Here is a 20,236-nt window from a genome sequence, read left to right on the forward strand (position 1 = left end):
AGACTGACAGCATGTTTACCATCTGCATCTGCATCGTTGCACCCGATGCATGTGCAGCATGTCTGCATTGCAGAGCTTGTTCCTTTGTATTTAGGCACACTGCGGATAAGAGCAGCCACACTGCTTGTGTGAGATGCAAGTCTCATGTGAGAAGGCAAGTAAACTGGGGACTACCTGCCTGAGGGTAATGCTAGAACTAGTCAACAACAGTGTGACCAAAGACATATAAACAAATGACACACATGTATTATTTTCACAAATGTTACCAGGAAGTACCACTTCCTTGCTTGCTTTCTGTCCTGTTCTCACCTTCTTTGCTTCTTGTTGCTTTCTTGTTTGGGTTCATAGAACGTGCGTGCGTGTGAAAAGTTTGCAGTGCATTTGGTCTGAGTGGATCTTTCGCCCACACACACGCACAAAAATTATGGGTATGAACACATACAAAAACACACAACAATTAGTATGCACAAACTGTTGACTAGCGTTATTGCTTAAACCTGCCATTTCTTCCCTTGTTCTCATGACAAAGATTTTAATATTTACACTAGGGATGGGAATTTCAGACATTTTGAGAGTCGATTGTCGAGGTCCACGTGTCGATTTTTTTTTTTGCAGCAACAGCAGCAATGCGGGTGTGGAAACTATTCTACAGTGTACTACTTCGGTTTAGGCTCAAAAACATGCCTGTAATGTCCATTATTGACCATCAAAGCAGTGATAATAAAAGAAATGAGGGGCAAAAAAAAGCACAAAAAAGCGGAGAGGATAGTTTTCTCTCTGCTGGCACCGGTGTTGCCAGACAGCTCAGGTTTTTGAACCTACGCTTGTTGTGTCCACCAGAGTGCAGGATCTTGAATGGCTGAGATGCCGTCTTCATTTGTGTAGACAGCTTATTGTTGTGAACATTAGCGCAAGCTCGTTCGCACTGCACCCATGCACACACAATCGCTTGGACATGCAGAGCCACTGGAGAGAACTGCTGTTGTCACCATGTAGGCTAACGTTACAGGTGACTGACCACACACTCATCCTACAAACCAGCCTTTGAGCACCAGGGACATCGGCCGAAGCTCCATAGTGACCTTACCGACCCGCCCTCACCTATTCCATTCACAAAAAACTGGCCGGTGACTCGTCCTCCTCAATGCGCTCACCATCATGTGAGAGCGCAGGGAGCCTGGGCAGCAGGCTCACCTTTTCGTGCACAGTTTCTTTAACCTTGTTGGTCGCGAACTTTACGTGTTTGTGACACAGTTTTTTTTTTATTAAATTGTTTTTGTCGAGGTGCGGACGTGTCGATTGTCGATCGGTTTGTCCACAAAATAGTCCCATCCCTAATTTACACACACTGTACGTACAGTCAGGCTACTCCCACAGCTCTACCTCTCTCTCCTCTGTGGTTCGCACACTCTGGCTGCTCTCATGAGAAAGCAACAATCTGGGTTTGTTGGAAGGCTCCAGGGTGAAAGGTTCTCTTTGGTTACATGCCAGGAAATATTGAGATGTGGTTATCTGGTATAGCTCTCCTCGCTGTGTATGTGCATCATGCCATAGATGGAATGTGAGCAACCATGTGCACTCAAAGTGTGTACATGTTTTTAAGAGTCATTCCTAGTTGCAACGTTTCAGTTGAGTCACTCATTGCCTCAAGGCCGTTGCCTTCACACCTGTGATTGAGGTGAGCATTGGGTCAGAAAAGCCCATTCCCCACACATCTTGCATATGTTTGAAGTCTGTTAGTCTTTAAAATCCAACAAGACTCCTCAAAATGTCAAAAAAAAAAGTCAGTGTTTTAAAGCACCTTTGTTGCAGATGTGAAAAGCAAAGGCCCTTTGTTTTGTGACTGCCATTTTAATCTTGGCCAGATAAATCAATCGTAGTTTAGACGCTTGTTTACGCTGTGCCGCCCACTCGACAGGGAGCCATCAATCTTGAAACGAATGAATAATGAAAATTGTCTAAACATGACAATTTGAAAGAGGATACAAAATTAGAGCAGCCATGAATGTTTTAATGGGGAGACTTCCTCTTGTCTGACACTGAGGAAGTGGCCTGTGATGTTTGTGTGTTTCTGTAGTTCCCAGAGGGAACGTATTTGGTGATGCTTTTGTCTCGCCAAATACACATGACAACATTAGGTGTGAAGTTGCAGAAAAACACACACAGACAAAGATTCCCACACTTGTGATGTGTGCATCATTCATGCATGCTAAGCCCTGGAGGACTGATGTTTTTTCCTTGAGTGTCATTTGCTCTGTAGTCACAGTCACTTTGCGGTTTTCTGAAGCCATGCTCATTTGTCAGTGAACAGTGGGTAGAAATGCTGAGATGCAGGCTCTTTGTGCTTTAAATTACTTGATAAAAAAACGAATATCTGGCCTTTTTTCTTTGGCAGGTTTTTGGAAAAAACATGCTCCTTCTCAACTCTCTTTCCTACCTCACTCTTTCTCTTGTGTACACACACACACACACACACACACACACACACACATACACACACACACAGAGAGAGCCCCAAAAAAACCCTCCTTCCTTTTTCAGCGGTGGGTAGAAAACAAGATTGTTCCTAATTGACTCCACATGTGGGAGAGTGTTCTGTGGGTCGATGCTCACACCGCGGTCCCCCCATTCTACCCTCATCCTTTCCTCTCCCCCCCTCTCTTACCCCTTCTCCCTCCATCAGCTAATATTGCAGCAGTAATATGTTTGCTCTCTCTCTCTCTCTCTCTCTCTCTCTCTCTCTCTCTCTCTCTCTCTCTCTCTCTCTCTCTCTCTCTCTCTCTCTCTCTCTCTCTCTCTCTCTCTCTCTCTCATTCCTTACTCTTGGTTTGTGGTTGAGGGGAGGCCTCCCGTTTGCGGGGTTCCGTGACGGCCATTTTCCTCAGGCTTAGGGGGGACCCCAGTATAGGGGGAAGAAAAAACGTCTGCATGTGTGAAATGCTCTCGGTGTGTGGGAAAGTGCGTATGCGTACGTGATGGTCTGTGAGGGGTGAGCTGAGGGGAGGCGTGGAGTCGTGCCAGAGCAAGGAGGTCCAAATACTGGGCAATGCGATCAGGGAGACCGTGTGTGTGTGTGTGTGTGTGTGTGTTGTGCTGGTGGTGGTGTAACCGAACAGAAGGGCAATAATGAGAATTCAAGTCTATCATAAAGCCTTTAGATCTGGCTACACTTCAGTGTGTGTTTAGAAGCAGACTGCGTTCATGCACTGCTAGGACTAGCTGAAGGCTAACTTAAGCTGCTACGCTCGGGTTAACGTTTGTATACAATTTCTGCACTCTTTCTGCACACTCCATCTTTCGGCTGTATGGGGCTGATGCTGGAAAATCCAATCCTGCACTGCACTTCGTGACCTCTTGTAGACATTACCTCATATACAGTAGGTGTAATCAGACTTTTTTTTTGTCTGGTTCTTGTTAACTTTGTGCAGAAACAATGTCTAACCGTTTTTAAGAATATCGTAGCACAGTTACACCCACCCTATTTACAGCACTCTTGTAGCGAACCCTTTTTCAAAGTTGACTTGATTAAAATCAGGATGTGTCTGGTAGCAAAGAAGGCTTTCCCGTCAGCCATGTTCCTAAAGCATGTCAGACCCTGTGGTTTACCCTTATTAAATTCTGTTGGCCCATCTGACCGCTGAAGTGCACCGTACCACCATTTCCATTTAAATGTTGCTTTTACTTGAAACTTTCAGAAACCCATTTTGTGCTTTTCATAAAATAGATTTTGAACTTTTTCAAGTCATTGTTCAGCAACATTATTGGCAGTCAAACATTAATGATAAAGTGCTCGTTGCCTGGCATGTAAATGAAAAGTCAGTGGTGAGTTTTGGCCCGAGGAGGAGTTATTTTCTTTGGAGTAGCAGCTAGTTTGCAAATGGGCTTTCCTGGCTGGTGCCAGCTGCAGCACCTCAGTGGTCTGAGTGCTGAGAGTGCATGTTGAAAGCCCTTGGTGGGTGATGCTTTGAATATGTGAATGGGATATCTGATCGTTCTCAGCTTTTCTGAATGATCCATAGTGCTGTATTGTGTTGAAAACGTCTAATGCGGTTTGTAAATGTAACAATGTCTAATGTCGTCTGACAGCATGCTGCTTTTTTTATTTCATTTGCAATTTTGTGGTTTTAACTTCCATTGTAATGAAGGGAACACTTTTTTATATATATAAATTACCATAGGAACATGTTTCTAACTTGATTTTCTCACAGAATGGGAATGGGTATTTTGAAGATGTATAGCTTCTCCATCGTGTTATTTTAACTGTGATGGTCTCTGTGTATCGGGAGGAATGTCAGACATTTAACTGGAGTTGTTTCCAGAGAAGGTCAGAAGGGAGGAGCAGCAGCTTGTGGTCTTTGTGTATTTGGCCCTGCCTGGCACGTCCAGGTACCCGTGGGATGTTTGCAACCATTTAACATAAAAATCCGAGTTAACTTTTGTTTGACAGCTTTTATACACCCAATAAAATTAGCAGGGATTAGAAGTCCACGTACATCCACAGTCACCCGTGCTCCTAAGTCCGTCTTTTCACTGGGTGAGGTTATAAAATGCTACCAATATGGTTTCTCTGTAGACCAAAGCTCACTTCATGTAGTCTGTAATAGTGAAAGCAGATGTGGTAATTGTGAAATTGTGAAAGTGAAAATTTTGCAGCAGAAGGAAGGGAAAGCAACTGAGCTCACATATTGTCCAAGGTGTTGTCCTTAAAAGTGACTTTTATTTGTCAAGTAAGCAACTTGTTTTGATGTCATAATTTGATAATTTCTCTCCGCATCTGAAGTCGGCATAGAAGAGTAAAACATGACACAAGTTAAGTGTGGCCATGTATTCCTAACATTTTAAGAGGATGTGTACACACTCAAACCCTGAAAATAATAATTTTCCTAATCTTCTATAACCAGTGTTTTTAAAAACAAAAAAAAAACGTTAAAAGAAGCTCTCTTTTGCATACAAACAGCCCCTTTTTGCTAGTCTGCGCTGTTGTTTATGTGCCTGGTGGCCAAGTTTACATAGAAGTAGTAAAAAAGGCGTCATGGCTTCTCTCCGTGGCTCTGTTCACTTGACAGCATTACAGCACACCAGATGAACCAGTCAGATTGCCCCAAAGCATTGGCCTGTCTCAGTGGCCACAGAAGAAAACAAGATATGGGGTTAGACCAACAGTTGTAGAATAAGTGGTAGCTTCATTCAAATTGCTCATTTCCTGTGTTTCTTTCTGTTGCTTTCTCCACCCCGGCTCAATCCATGAAGAAGGCATCACTTGAAGAGAAAGAGAACAGGGAGTGAGAGAGGCAAACAAACAGAGGGAGAGATTGAGTGGCAAACATGGAGACATGGAGGAGTTGTGACACAGCTGAAAAGGAGGGGGGAGAAAAATACACAGCTGTATAGAGAGTGATTATAAGAGGACAGCTGTGCCCTCGTCTGATTCTTTTCTCTATTTGACTGACACTAGATGGCAACGTTTTGCTGCAGAGCTTCTCTCACTAACCTCCTCTTCCTCCTCTGTCTCCTCATCAGGTCTTGATTCCTTGTTGCTTAACAATAGACTCTCTAGGGCTGTGTATACTTTATGTCTGACTGTGTGTTTCTGGCTGTGGTGATAGTGGTGTTGGAGCTGGTCACAGGATGGGGGGTTTGCAGTCCCCCCCCATCCTGTGACCCCTTGCCTTTCCTCCTATTCCTGTTCCACACTCTGAACCAAGACATGACTGTCTGAAGCAGGAGGTGCTGAATCAGTCTGCTGTGGGGGAAATCTTGCTTATCTATGTGGAATTGTATTATTTTCAACCATTTGGATCATGATGGCTGCTGCTCTCCTCTTCCCTCCCTCTTCCTCTGTTTCACCTTGTCACGCAAACACAGGCTTGCTTTACATAGCCTTGTCTGTCTGTCTGCCACTCTGCTTCCTTCCCTTCCCTGTGCTGCCTCACCCTTGCTTATCACACCAATTAACATTTTTAACTTCTGCCACTTTTCCCCAGTGCCCTTCCCTTCAGTCTGTCTCATTTTTCTCTTTCACACAGGACTGGATGATTCATCATTTCAAAATTGCTATTTAAATTCTTACCACATTTTCTTTTTCAGAACTATGTCTCTCCCGTATGCTGAACCCCTCTTCAGTTTCCTAGAATTACGCAAAAAAGGATTGTATTGCAAATAATTTATATCATTCAAACATTTTCTGCTGTCCCTAAAACTTGAAGGTCTACTTGTTTTGACAGAAAAGGATATCCCTTCTTTCAAGTGGGTATCAGTTGTTGTGGCAATGACTTGTTCATTTTCCCAAATGTCTGTGGACAGCAGGAATATTCAAACACATAACACAAACACGAGCCCATCTGTTCACAAGAAACCAGAGGAAGCTGTCAAAGATGTTTTCTGCCCTCAAGTTCTGTGTTTGTATAAAATACATCATAGCCTTCTACGAGAGGCTTTAAGGAAAAACAATGTAAGAAGGATTTCCAGTCCTTCAATTTGTAGATCATAAATTTATGAAAAAAATGACCACAATGGACAGTGTGATGACGCAATCAAGGCCAAACTTTTCCAGAAAATCCATGAGACGGTCTCTGCACTCCAACTGCACAAACATGTTTAACAAGAGCGTTATTGAGTGAATTATTAAGTTCAGTAAGTTCTCGGGCACTGTTGAAGGAGAAACATTTGACCGAAGTTTGTGCTAAGAATATAGACAAAAAAAATCTGACTGAGAGAAACAAATTCACTCAACTGCAAATCCAGTCATTCAACTATCAATTATCACTATCACTATTCTATCTATCTGTCTGTCTGTCTGTGTATATATATGAACAATAATATACTGATACTATATTCATTGTTTTTCTGTGTGTATATATGTATATTTATGCCAGTAAACAGAAGCTTTTCCTGGAACACCTCAATTTCCTTAAAGTCTCTTTTCCACTGGTCCGAGAACCCACTAATACCTGCTAACATTTGGCTTTTCCCTGCAATGGGAATGGATACAATCGACATTCACTCCTGGATCAGATGACTGCAATAGACTCGGGTTTATATCGTCTCTGTCTCCAATCGGCAGTAATGTTAACATGACACCTGGGCGAATACGGTAATTTTGTCCTCTGTCTTTTTTTTTGGCGTGGGGGGGGTGGGGGGTGGGGGCAGTCGATGTGATGATATGGCCTGTTCAAGCAGGGATGTAAAATAGTTCCGTTTTGATTGCTCTCCATAGTGTTTTCACTTCCGCTCCGCAGCCTTGATTTACAGTGAGTTTATTAACGTTGAACGTGATTACTTGCCTAATTTTAGTGTAAAATATATATGTCTCCTCATATGGAATACATGTAAAATTGTGTGTGTGTGTAAGGTTTCATAAGAGCTCAGTGGAGAGGGAGAACATGAATTATAGGAAACAGAAGAGGGTCATAACCTTCCAGTTTGGAATCTCACATGCTGTTTTTCTGCTGATTTTTTATTCTCATCTCAGGTCTGGTGACTCAAATTTAAATGACATGACTGTGCTTTTATTGTTTGTTAACAGTTTTCTTTGGGCTACTGAATGACTAGGAGGCACAACCTTATTGTTGTAGATCTTTTAAACTGATTTTAATCGCACAGAAAGAATAAATAACTTACATTATTTCCGTTTTATTTATTAGCGGGGTCTGAACAATGTTTTATTTTGAAAAATGACCGGATTCCCTCCGTCGCATCTGTCTATGACTCACTCTTGACGCATCCCGAGGGAGATCGTTGGCCAGAGTGTTTAAATTACAAGAGCCGCTGCAGCGATTTCTCTCCGAAAAGAAGTCACTGCTGGCAGCACATTTCAGTGACAAGGAGTGGAGACCTACACAAAAATAAGTAAATGAACTAATGGCCAAGACCGCAGACCTCACTCGCTCGCACTCGTTACTCTCTCTCTCTCTCTCTCCCGCCCGCCCGCGCTCTCGGCGCATACTGATTTTGATGAACAACAAACAAATGCTCAGTGCACACGATTCCGATTTTTCAAGAAGTTTGACCTGCCGATACTGGATGTTGTGTGATCAAATACACCGGTATGGCCGTATATTAAAAATTCATTTCATATGGAAAAAAAAAACGTATTCGGTGTGAACCCGTATACCGCCCCGCCCTACACTCTATTACATGTGCATGTAGCCGCGTGCACGTGTGTTGCTGATGCTGCACGATGCGGGTGCATTTGCTCGGCTTATTAAAATCGGAATATTTCTGTCTGACCGGCCGGTCGCCGATTGCGGCCGATCACGTGAAAATTGGCCGGTTCCGGTCACTGGCCGATTAATCGGTGCATCCCTACTTTAATCTATTCACTGTGTATTTATTTTGTACTAGTTTGGTGATTATGGTGCTGTTATAATGTTGTTGTTAATGTCTAACTTGTAGTTTGGGCTGCTGCCTGTCTTGGCCAGGACACTCTTGTAAAAGAGATTATCCTGATTACATCAAGGTTTAATAATAATAAATGTCATATTAGTTACTCTTATCGTGAAAAACAAGTGTTGAGTTGGACAAATGCGTTCGTGGATTAATATAGGAATCCAGTGTCATGTCAAAATAAATGACAAAAATTCCGCTGAATGACCACTCAGTTCCGATCTGTCTTTCTTCCCCCCGTCTCTGACTTTCCTTTTGTCATCTTTGACTGATCTTTATTTAATTTTATCTCCCTCTGCAGCATTTCTGTCCTCACCATAATTTCCTCCCACGTTTCCTCCAGGTTCCCCCTACATAGATAGCCATGGCAACACCACACCAACAGGCACACACACATGCACGAGTGTGCATGCTCATAACCTTTCTTGATTACCCCTGACCTTCTGACCTGTAATGACACAGCTGCCACTTTGATCAGCCAATCAGCATACGGCGCCACCCAGGTTCTCAACAGGGCTGCCACTGGCCTGATAACGACTTCTGATAGGCCCTTGCTGATGCATTTCCTGTTTTGGTTGCTTCTTCGTTTTTTATTTTCTCCACCAGCTGGTCCTCACATTCCTCAGAGTTGGGGAGGGGGCAGGGGCATTGCCTGGATGTTTATGTTGCATGTAGGGTTGAGTGTGTTAGTGTGTGTGTGTGTGTTTTTGAGCAAGGGTATGACTGTGTTTGTGTTTGGTAGCCTAGATAGTGGGGTCGGGCTGAGAGGGGGTGGGGAAGGTGGAGGGGGTGCTTGAAATTGGGGGAGGGTATGCGATGGTTGTTTACATGCATTGGCGAGAGAGAAATGGGGTACATCATGGGGGTTGGGGGGGTGACTGACATAGATGGAGGGGATAATGATAGTGAACAGCTGTTTGTGTGTGTGTGTGTGTTGGGGTGGATGGTTGAGAAAGGCAAGGTTAGGTGCGAGTTGGCTTTAAGGTTCAGAGATGGTTTTTCGTATCATAAGATTAACAACGATATGATTTACAGCTGTTAATGTAAACAGATTTGGTTTTGTCATATTCGGTTGCGGCTGCTGTTGTTGTTGTTTTTGTAAGCAGATGGATGTTAATGTCTTTGGCTCGGTGTCTATTTAAACAGTGATGATCTTTTCCTGAGAGCTCTCTTACCAGGGTCCAATGTCTCCAGTTAGCCGGCTGGGAGAAGACATGCCCAGACATGAAAACTATCAAGTGTACTTGCGAACACACATATACACACATTTTGGAGTCTCTAGGCAGATATATATGGGTGCTGCAACCCTGCACTCGTATGTCTGAAGTTCCTTGTGATAGATCATAAAGGTATTTTCAGAGTAATTTCTTGCTCACCTCCTTGACCTCTGGTTTTTTTTCGCCCAAAAAGCACTAGGGCTGGCACAATGATTCGTATTGCGATTGGAAATTATGGATAACTTCAATTTTCTTTTCCTTCATAAACCAAAATTGACTGATGCATTCATTCAGTCAGTCATATTTCTAATATTAATCCATGTCACATGTCTGTCAGTCTGTTCCTAATGTTGAAATGTATCTAAATTGAATGGGACAGTGGTATATAATATGTACAATAGAACGCTTTTTTTCAAGTTAGTTTAAGTCACCCCTACTAATAATAAAATAAAGACAATCTCAGGCCCAGTAGAATAAACATTTTTTGTTGATGTGATAAAATAAAATATAATTCTGGGCTAAAATGAATAGAGCCTCTCAAAACAGAACACAACAAGTCGTACGTAGTCGAACGAAGTCGCAGTCTTGAGTTTGTCTGTTCATTGTTAGACGGCTCACTGGATATAATGTATGCGTATAATCCAATGCAATTTTGTAGCACCAGTCTCACCGTTTACTGTCACTTTTGCGTATGTATAAATTACTGCCAATGCAAATATTAAAGTTTATTTATATGTCGTATTTCCTACAGCTGGTGTAACCTCAAATGTACTTCTGCATAAAAAGCATAGCCACCACTGTCTTGGTGGTATGAACATATCAACACAGCTATATAAGTCTAAAAGTAGTTTGTTTTCACATTTGTGCACAACAATACACATCTGTGTACACCAGGGGCCTCAAACTCAAAATGACCTGGGGGGCCAGTGAACTTCTACTCTGGTCAGGAGGGGCTGGGTCAAGTGAAAACAGTCCCAACAATTTGGGGAAAAATGAACGGTTTAGTGATCAGAAATTAAAATTCTATCTTGATAATCCATCATGCTGTTGCAATTACATGTCAAAGTAAAAGTCTTTGTTTTCATATGTAGCTCACAACAATAAAAAAAGCATATTTATGATGCAAAATAAATCTGTAAATAACAAAAACAGACAGAAATATAACGGAATCGATGCATTAAATATATAACATATAAGTGCAGGGACATCAACCATTGTTACCTGAACTTGTCACTTTTACACTTGTCAAAATTTCGTTCAAATGGCAAATAAAACTCTTGAAGTCTTGACACAGACACAACACTCTCTTGCAAACATTGTCCTCCATATGGATCATAGATCGTAAATGTAATGGTTATTAAAATGCTTGACATCGAGAAGCACCCAAACACACAGTACACTGCCACTAGCCAAAGCTGTGACCAAGTTATTTAGCTGTTGCTGGGCTGTGGAAGAGAAGTCATTGTAATTGGAGGGAGTGTTGGGGTCATGACCCTGCACAAACCCACAGCAGGATTCTACTGGTTAGTGGTCTGCTCTCACAGTCACTTAGAGATGATTTCACTGTGCTCCACTCATGCTTAGCTAACACTTTGTCCTTCGTGCTCTCGTGTCATTGCAAACGTTTGACATTTTACCTATTTTATTTGAGCAAAGATCAGATGAGGTCTACATTTTCTTCCCTTGTATCATTTAACATCTTCAGGTTAAATCTTTTTCATCTCACTCTGTGCTGATAGGAAATCGTCCAGGTTTTACATGTTTTCTTGGTATTAACTTTCTTTAACCCTATTGCCTAAATTCTCTTCACTCTTTTTCATTTCTGTTACTGGAATAGTTTGCACCAGAAGGTCTGGATGGAGTCACTAAGGGATAGATTTGTGTGTCTGTCTGTGTGTGTCAATGAGATAAAGTGAGAGTGAATGTGTGGCCCACCCAGAGGCCTGGCAGCTAGAGCTGTTTACAATCATCAGGCTACATCTCTTCTCTTCTCCTGCCCTCTTGCATCGTCTTTCCTGCCTCTCCCAGTTTTCTTTGACTGTTTCTTTTCCATGTTTACAGATGAAAAACCTTCTACATGATGCAATTGAAGTTCTAGGAAACAGTATAATCACAGCGAGGGTATAGTACCTTAAATTTGCAGTTGGTATTGTGTTGGAAAGCATACCTTTACTCAGAATAGATGCAGTGTAATGAATAAAGTGCAACCCAACTACATATGTTTACATACTCTTTTTTTGATTTGAGCATAAAAAATTAAAACATGAAAAAATCAATTGAATCGAAAATGGGTGTGGTATTGGGATTAATATTACAATTTACCAAAGCAAAGAACCTTTGAAACTTGGAAAAACAACATGTGGATAGCCAATTTTAAATGATTTCCATTCCTTGGAATCCTATATTTATCCATAACTAAAATTTGCAGAACATAATTGTGATAAGATACATCAATAATCATGGTTTTTCAACATTTTTTCAACATTTCATGTGAATTTCCAAAGACGACACCAGAACATGCTTTAACACAACGTCATTCTGAAGTGAAGACAACCACATCGATTCAGATAGCAGCTGATAAATCACTAAACGATGTGTTGTCAGATGTCTGGGAGGATTCCTTAACTCACCTCAATGTGAAAACATCCTTCCTAACTTTAGTTCCGTTGTTTCGGTCAGTTAAAAGAAGTCAAGCAAACCTGCTGAGAGCATTGTGCAAAAATGTCACAGCACCACCAGCTTTGTTGTCTTTATGTCTGTCAAATTCAGTGATCATTGGCATTTGTATTGGAATGATGTGACTGAACGTTGGTCTTATATATTATCGCGCTGTCAGAGTTTAACTCAGGTATTTAGTAACACTGATTAGTGTTACATTCCAGGTTTTTAAGAGAGCCATGGTCATGCTATTTTTCAAGTGTTTTGGGTCAGTCACAGTAAATACCTTGACACTTTTTTTTTCCTGAAAACATTGTACAATTACTAAAACTGCATTTTAGTAATTGTAGCCTAATACTTCTGCACAGCACTGTAGGTGTAGTATAGTCATTCAGTTATTACAAAACAAAAAAAACACCAGCAAAACATTCTCATGAACATGCTGACCTTTGTTTGGTCAGTTTTTCATGGATACAAGGAGATTGATGTTAACTTGGGATGACTAGCAGTTACTCATGTTTGGAAAGCCCAGTGTGACATTATAAACCGAAGCAGACCTTGGCTTTGACTGATCACATTTTTAACATTTTTCTCTGGCATGAAGGCCAGTAATGGTAAATTATGGCAAAAAGGCTCAGACAAATCCACAATGCTCAGTTAAACCTAAAGAAACATGAATCAAATAGTTTTTTTTTATCCTTCTTTCTCCTTGGCTGCCAAAATCTGTAATATTACAGGATGACAGGTTGCCAAAACTCTGTCCAATAAACAAGCTACTTGTGAGTCCATCTGATTTTCCTTTACAAGTCTCCGTTCACTTGTAATTAGGCAGTGTGAACTTAAATGAACTGAATAGAAAAATGCAACAAAATTTTATAAGTGGTTGAGACCAAAGAAAACAGACTCACAAAGATGTGATCTCACCTTCAAAAACTGCAGTCGGGCTGCTAAAACCTGTTTTGAATGACCCTAGTAATTGGTCTTCCCTAGTATAGTTGCCCTTGAGCAAGGCATATAACCTTCTCTTACTTGAAATGATGCTGGCTGTTCTGTAACTTGTGCAACTGCACACATTGCTGAAAAAAAGAGCATGCTGCATGTCAACATTTCCCATAAATTGGGTTTATATATACATTGTGTACATACTTTTTCCTCTCAGCAGGGGGGTTGCCCTCAGCTCTAATCCTGGTAACCCCACCACTGTGGTCTCTTCCTCTGTACTCTGCTTGGATTTCCTACTGTGAGGTCAAAGAGGATTCTACCACAACGTTGAACACCTCACTGTCTGCCCCTCTTGCTACTGCACACACACACACGCACGCCCGCCCACGTTCACTCACTCCGATGTCTGTGCTTTGTTAGGGCTTACACGACAACAGCTGTATGAGCCACAGTTTCACGAGTTTTCATCCCGCATCGTCGACACATCTCTGTTTCACTGTGAGGTCCAGATTCTGTCTGTGGTCTGATGACAACTTTTCACCATTCGGTGACTTTGAAAATAGCTACGGCTGTAAAGTCAAAGTCGACTGGTCGACTAATTGGTCGACACGCTCTGGCTCGACCAAAATTGTGATTGGTCGACTCAATTTTTTTTTTATTATTTTTTTTATGGTGAATTTCATTAGGAGGAAAGTACCACATGCTAATAGGGGTGTTTTACAGCACCCATGCTTCACAGGTAACAGCCTGTCTTCAGAGAACACCCCCCTTGTTTTCCACTATTTTGGTTTAGTCCAGCCCAGTGGGTTGTTGTCGCTCCGTGGCTCATGAGCGACAGACAGATTAGCTTTGCCATTAATTAGACGTGAATTTTGAGCTTTTCATGTTAGGCTACAGTCAGTCCTCCTGTCGCATCCATGTCAAAGACATCAGCAGTGTGGCAGCATTTTTCAAAAGTAGATGACGGTAAAAAAGTGAAACGCAAACTTTGCAAGCAACAGTTTTCTTTTCACAGCTCTACTACAAACATGGCATATCATTTAAAAACGCTAAGCTAAGGTTGCTCCGTCCGTTTTGAGTATTAACATCAGAATAATTAGCATATTTCAATGTTTTAGTCTAATAACCATTGATTGGTTTTATAACTGCAGGCGCACCTGCCCGCAACAGCGGCAGCGTCCCGTGGTCTATTTGTGTCTCAGCCGCGAAGCTGCGCTGTTCAATCTCGCTCTGTATTCCTCAACAGTTATTGTGCTGATATAACTAGTTATTTTCGGATATCACAGGCTATGGTATTGCGCAGATGAACTTAATGCAAAACGCTGTCAGAGCCGTCAGACCCTGTTGAACTCCAGCCGTGGCTGCGGGTCTTTTCAAAATAAAAGAGCCGCACCCGCAAAGTACCCCCCGTCCATTAGTCGATTTTTGGTCGAAATTTCAGGGCTTTAGTCGACCAAGAGTTTCTTTGGTTGATTACAGCCCTAAAAATGGCTCACTTTCCCTTCCTTAAATATAGGCCTAGTCATCTAAAGGAGGGATATTTGATTTCAGTCTCATTCATATGGTCACAATGAATAGCACAGGTTCACATTTTGGCTGATCCCAGGCCGTTAAAGAACGGTTAGAATGTAATGGATTCAATTTTAAGTTGTTGAGATGCTCTTAATCGTAGTCACCGTTCGACCTCAAATCGTTTTACAGCTGTGAAGCTGTGAAACTACAACTTCTTCAAAGTAATAAAATGATACGTCATATTGGTTTTATTCCATAAGATGTAAAACCTGATACATTAAAAAAAGCTATCCTGTGGATTGAAATTATTTGAAAATGAAGTCAACTCACCTCAAAGAGGTTAAGTAATAATTTCTGAAAGCCTTTTTTTTTCTTCTTCTTTTTCTTGACATTTGTGGCATACCTCACTGCGTAGCAAAGTCGGAGGCATTTTAATGCTGATGGGTATTTCATCTGTCACATTGCAATGTCTGGTCGCGCTCCTGTCCTGTCCAGTCATGTCCCCTGTTTTAACTCTCAGAGCAGCAGGTTGAATCAGCCTTTTGTGTTGTCCCCTGGTGACTGTGCCATAATGTTCTATTCAGCTCCAGGTTTGGAAAAAAAGTACCTTCCTGTTTTCATCAAAGACATTTTAACACATCAAACCAAAAATAACCAAGGGCTTTCATATTTCATACTTAAATCTAAGCTCATGCATAAAAAAAGGTCCCCCTTTCACATTTCCCATGTATTGATTTCGCTTGCATTCCAAGGTTGCCGGACACACATTTGTCCATTCTTTCAACATTCTTCTTTTTTTTTCCTCTGAAGGGGAAATTATTAGAAAGAAACACACACAGAATACAGTTGTCCTTTGTGTGTCTGTTTCCATTGCTCACTCGGTCTTGTTGCTCTCCTCTTTCCCATTTTCCCTGTGGGGGTGAAAACAGGATTACTTTTGGTTTGTGTGTGACTCTGTTGTATCCGCTTGAGCACACACACACACACACACACACACACACACACACACACACACACATATATATATATATATATATATATATATATATATATATATATATATATATATATATTCACAATCCCAGGTTAGACTTGGAAACCTTTCATTGAAAGACATTTGTAGCCTGGAGGTTTACACCAGTCTAAGTCTGAGCTGCGTATGCCAATAAAGACACAAACCACTTTCTGTTCAGCGTAACTACTGTGAAAACAATAAGGGGACACTCGATTGTTGTTCTTTATTTGACAGCTGTCCCCTGTGAGTTGGTTAAAAAAAAAAGTCTGACTGTGATCCCCAAATGTGACACAGGGCAGACCGACACACTAAATGCACACTTCCTGGAGCAGAACAAGACTTTGAATTAGCTTTTTAAAAAGGAAACATACACATACATACAGATGGGGAAAGTGAGACGGGTTGGTCTTGAGTCAATGACAACATTTGCCTTCCCCTCTTAACCCCACCAGCCTCCCCCCCACACAGTCTTTGGAAAGGGAAACTGTGGGTGTAATGGGTTGTTCATGTGCGTAAGAGGAGTATGTTTACATCGCTAGCAGTGTGGGACCTTGTCCCAGTATTCCTGGATGGCAGCTCGATTCAGTAGGGAGTGTGGGGAAGACGATGGCACATTGAGCAAAAAGATTCCACTCGTTCTGTTTCATGTGTCGTGTGGTCTTGGAAGCGTAGTAGGCAACAGAAAGGAAATAGGGACATAATGGCTGTCTATCTTTCCCTACTTTTGTCCTTTTTTTGGACAATTCTTTCTTCTCCTCCTCCGTGAATCAGTGTGCCCTCGTTGACACTCCTCCTCAGTCACTCACACACATACATAAATATAGAGAGACACACTAGAGTTTTGCTTGGAGACTGAGGGTACACAGGTTTTTTACCAGCGCCGTGTATAGGTTTCCCAGAAACACATAAATACTGGCTGCCAGCACTGTATGTCACGATGGAACTAGTGTGTCCATCAAAGGCATGACACATGCACACATACACTTACAGCAACAATGAGACTTGTTTATCAAGCCTTGGTGCTTTTTTTTGTTGTTTTGTTTTTTTGAGGGGAGGGGAGGGGAGGGGAGGGGGGGGATGAATCATGCTCTTTGAGGCCAGTATTATTTTTCACCATGTGTATACAAGGTGTCCAATGCTGCACTGAATAAGTGGGAATTGTCATGCAATGACATTTGGTTCAAGTTGGGTGACGTCTTGTTTGGTTTGCTGCTTCATTGTTCCTCCTGTTTCCAGGTTTGGTGTTTTTAGTGCCGTGATCACCATCTTTCTCCATGCTGCCTCCTCCTCCTCATCACTTCTCCCCTTACTGCTGCAGCAAACTTCCTTTGGCGTGGTCCTGTGTTTGTGTTCTGGATTTTGTGTTCCTCGATGACAGCGTGTGCGAGTGCAGGAGACACTGAGGGTCTTGGCAAAGGCCATTGGTCTCTAGGTGCTTCTTTGGTGTTTGGCAGCTTTCTGCCCCTGCCTGACTAAGCCTCCTGCTCCTGACTGTGTCTGCACTCTCATCTGTCTTCATGCATTACTGCACCCACCCTAGAAAAAAAAAAAACTAAGCTCCCATACTTTGCAGTACAGGCATTGCTGCAAGACAGGAACAAAGTAGCTTTTCCTCTGACTGAAGGTTGTTTCTTGTTTTATTCTCACTACTCTAAAGTTAGTATTTGATGGTCAGGATATATGGAGTAACATGAACTCGTCGTTTCCATAATAATCCATAATAGTAGTGGCTGAATGATGATTGGTGCCAAATCAGTTCAGTGTTGTCAGTTCTCATGCATAAAGGCTAGGTTTCTGTCGAGAATCCTGTGATCTCTGCGTCTGCCTTTTAACAACACGTCGTCTTGTTTTATGTTGCAATTCAAATTTTGGATTAGTCGGTACCTCAGAAAATGTAGTTACAGTGGAACACAAAATAAACTTATCGGGGCTCCTAGTTTTTTGTTTTTATGGAACAAAAGCCAGTTTATAGGGGGTGTTGAATGTAATCACACTGAAGTGGAAGTAAAAGATTCTTTTTGCACCATAAACATGTTCTGCTTAACTGTTAATGCATTATTATTAACAGCTCGTTGGCATTTCCTCCCCATTTTCTCTTTTTTATTATCAGAAGCCTATCATTAGCAGCCCTTGCAGCGACTCAGTTAGCTGTAAACTAACAGTTAAACGGTGCCCTCTCAAACCAGCTATTGCTACAACAACTTTGAAACCATGGGGACATAAAAAAAATAGCAAGACAATTAGTTTTAAACTAGTCTTGGAGCCACAAACTCCATGTCATCCGGGTATCAAATAACTTGTGTGAGTGACTTTTACTAGCGTGTATCCACTCAGCTGCTGAGCACCGAGTAATTATTTCCTTTGTCTAATCTGAAAACTTGATGTTTTTTTTATGTGTTACATAAATGGACTAGTTCAAGCCAAAAGTGAAACAAACACAAAAAAAGCATGCACCTGAGCATACATATGTATATAGGCACCAGAGGTAACGAAATACATTTACTCAAGTTACTGTATTGAATACTTTTTTTGTGTATTTTTATTTTTTTTTTAAGTACAATTTAAAATCAGGATTTTGTATTTTACTCGAGTACGTATTGACTCAAGTATTGTACTTAGTTACTTTATAAATCCTATCTGTTTCTGAGTAAAAATAAAAATTCAGCACAATGAAGACCTACAGGGGGAAAATATACACCAGAACCAGACGAATGATGATGTGATTAGCACCAGCACTGGCGTAATATCCTGTGTCGCGCCGGGCGCGTGAGCTCCAAAATAGTTTTGGATTTCTGACCCCTTGTCATATTTCTACTACCCTCGCACCCCACACAAAGTACCTAAGTAACTTTTACTTAAAGTACATTTCAAATGAACTACTGTTTACATTTTCAGATGACTACTTTTACTTCTACTTGAGTAATATTTCATTAAAGTATTGGTACTTTTACTTGAGTACAATATTTTAGTACTTTTTCCACCTCTGATAGGCACAAGTATAAACACAGTAATAACAGCTGAGGCTCCCGCTGTAGGTTGTCCCAGTCAAGTAGAGTAGACGAGGCCAACTGCATCTGCATCTTTGGCTGAGTGAGCTTCATGTTGTGTGTCCCCCCCTTTGGGAATTAAACCATGCTATGTGGTAATTATATGCATGTTTCTCTTGGTATTTTGGGGGTTGCAGACAGACAAAGTAACATTCACATCAGAGCCAGACCATTCCTTAACGCCTACGCTCTCTGGCCCCAAACTAAGCATTTCGCATATTTAGACAGAGTACTTGATTGACAATTGTGTTCATGGAAGCAATTCATTTAACAGTGATAGGTCTCTTTATCAAACAATTGAGATGTGTATGAGTCATATAAAGGCATGTGGATATTTGTCAAGCGGAAGCTGCTGTTTGTTTGTTTGTAGACGACAGCATCGCTGACCATAAATCACTTTTCGGAGCGTTTGTGCTGATTAACAGTTTTCCTCGCGATCCAAACACACACACACACACGCAGTGACACAGACGATGAAAGTAGTTTCATCATCACACTTTTTTTGATTTGAAGGAAGAGACTGGTAACGGTGACGGCCAGGTGTCCAATGGCGGCGGCGGCAAAAGGAAAATGTATCTGCTGTGTTTGTGCAGAGATGGGTATCTGATGTCGCTACAGCATAACGGTACCAATACGTATTGATATTGATATTTCTCCATAATTTGGTGTTGCTGTGATGCAGAGCTGTGAGTGAACAGTGTACTTCTAACCACCAGAGGGCAGGGTTTAAACCTGATGATGACTCCACTGTACTTCCCTTTGTTTATAGGCTGACATCTGTGGCTGCGGCTTGACTGTCATCTCTGGAATTATTTAGCATAATAATGTTTAAGTTCTTAAAACATAATGACAACATCTGGAGTCGGTAGCGACACACTGTATTAAGTGTTAGGTTCAGCTTTTGTTTGGAATTAGGAGGCTGCAAAGAGGACGCTGCAGTTAGAAGTTAGCTTTGCTCAAACATGCTGAGCTGCCTCGTGTTTATGAAGTGCTGTATTTGTGTTTTCTGAGATTCTCAGTGTTGGCTCTTTACAGTACGCGACGTGTGCTTGTGTTATTTCCGTATAGTTTAGCTTTGTCGTTACGCACATTATGGAGGTTTTCATGCTAAACACGCTGTACTTATTTTTATTTTATAGAGGGCATGTGTTCCTGTGGAAACTGGGAGTTTCTTTTATTTGCCTCATGTCACAAATAAACGGAGACGGCCTCCAAAAGATATTCATCGTATGGCGAATTCTTCACAACGCAACAATAAACTGGTTACACTAGCAGAAGCAGGTGTTTATCACAGGTCGTCTGACGTGACACGGATCATTTACTACAAAAGGAACAGAGGGCAGAATTTATGGATAAATAACTGGAACTGAAATGAGCTTCCCCTGTTTCAAAGACCAGCAACCGCCACTGATCCAGACATTAATACTTGTATTGACTAATGTGGGACCAGTAGCCAGTAT

The 20,236-nt window shown here is 41.6% G+C and overlaps 1 protein-coding gene across 2 annotated transcripts in view; it reads left to right on the forward strand.

Annotated features, from left to right (window-relative positions):
* Positions 1-20,236, forward strand: part of mrpl23 (mitochondrial ribosomal protein L23) — a 40,579-nt gene that overhangs the window by 18,807 nt on the left and 1,536 nt on the right. The window lies entirely within an intron of this gene.

This window comes from Microchirus variegatus (genome assembly GCF_963457635.1).
Source record: "Microchirus variegatus genome assembly, chromosome: 8".
In the NCBI taxonomy this organism is placed as follows: domain Eukaryota; kingdom Metazoa; phylum Chordata; class Actinopteri; order Pleuronectiformes; family Soleidae; genus Microchirus; species Microchirus variegatus.